This window comes from Arachis ipaensis, chromosome B04 (genome assembly GCF_000816755.2).
Source record: "Arachis ipaensis cultivar K30076 chromosome B04, Araip1.1, whole genome shotgun sequence".
Classification (NCBI taxonomy): Eukaryota; Viridiplantae; Streptophyta; class Magnoliopsida; order Fabales; family Fabaceae; genus Arachis; species Arachis ipaensis.
Window position 1 is genome coordinate 124,359,119 of NC_029788.2, and position 1,702 is coordinate 124,360,820.

Sequence of the window (1,702 nt, forward strand, 5' to 3'; positions counted from 1 at the left end):
CTCGGTGTGTTTTTATTTTTTATTTTTTTAGAGTTGTTTATCTTTCTATTTATGAGTTCTTTTTTATCTTATTTATTTATTTCTAGATTGCAGGCCCACTTCAAAACCCGTTTTCACATTTTTAAATTTTACCCACTCAATTGTATCTCCACCTGCGGGCTGCGGCCGTGCTACCTGTGATGTGGAAATTATTAAAAATATATATATAGGAAAGAATGTTCCGACTTTGGACCCATTTGAATTTGATTATTGAAAACTTTAGTTCTTAATATATTGATTAATTTATTATATCTTACAAATTCGGTACATGATATAATTTTATACTAATTACCCTGAAATATCTTCAATATATATCCTTAATAATTTAATATATTTGGCTGATTTCATTCTCTGAAAAAATTGGCTTGTCTACAATGAAAATATGAAAGACAGGAATTCTTGGACAGTATTATTCTTCCTTATCTTTCTTCTGATCTAGTCTTTAAAATTAATTTCTTCAAAAACGTTAGGTGGGAATATTTCAAACACTCAGGGGTTCAGTCTTAGACGACAGTATATCTCTTTAAAATAATAATAATAACAACAACATCAATAAATAACAACAACCACAATAATTATTATTATTATTATTATTATAAGAAAATGGCAAGCAGCCGTGTATTTTTCATGTGCGGCCATATGTTTAATAGGGTGATTACGGATAGCGGGTATCCGTCCGAATCCAAACCGAACCAATTAAATTGGTTCTGAAATTAGTGGGTAATCAAGTCTAATTCGAATTAAATCAATGATTGTTGTTAGTGATTGGTTCAGGTATCGATTTTGGGAGTGCGGAATCCAAACCAACCCGTAAATCCAATTATATATTAATTAAATAAAAATATATATGACTTTTTTATGAGACAATGATTATTCATTATTAATATGTTTAGATTTTAATGAATTTAATTTTTAATGTATTTGATGTTTAATATGTTTGGATTATTTCTATTAATATTACTTGTTTATTGTATTTGTTGAATTTTTAAGATAAAAATTTGATTTTTTTTATAAATTTTAAAGTCATCAGGTACCCAATTACTCAAATCGAATCGATCCATTCTTAATTGGTTTAGTTTAATTCGAGTACATGTATAAAAAAAATGTAAATCCAAACCAAATCGAATTTATTATATTTTGATGGATTCAATTTTAATTTTACTATAAATCCAAATTAAACTTACCCGTCCTCACCCTAATGTTCGATTGAGGTGAGGTTCGATTGAGGTGAGGTCAGTTCCTCATTACATGTTGATGCTCCCGGTCAACGTTTAATTTGTAGTTGACGTAATAATCTTGTTTCAAATATCACTACTTAATTGCTTTACTTAATAATTTGAAATAATAAGTTTATCACATAATATCAAAGATTCTATTAGTAAATAGTCAGTAATTTGATTATAGTGGTTTCGTGTGTATTTGGATTAGTATTTAGTATTTACAACGTATATTTGTGTCAATTTGTTTTTAGAGAATTAATTTTAATCAAAATTAAACTTATGCAATTATAACTTGGGTTTGAATATTTTTTGTTAAACATAATTCCAAAATAATAAATATTATTTAAATGATATTAGTTAAAATAATGTTGAGATGCATAACTACTAAAAAGACATATTATATTTTTTTATATTACTTTTATTAATTCATGTTTTAAAATTTA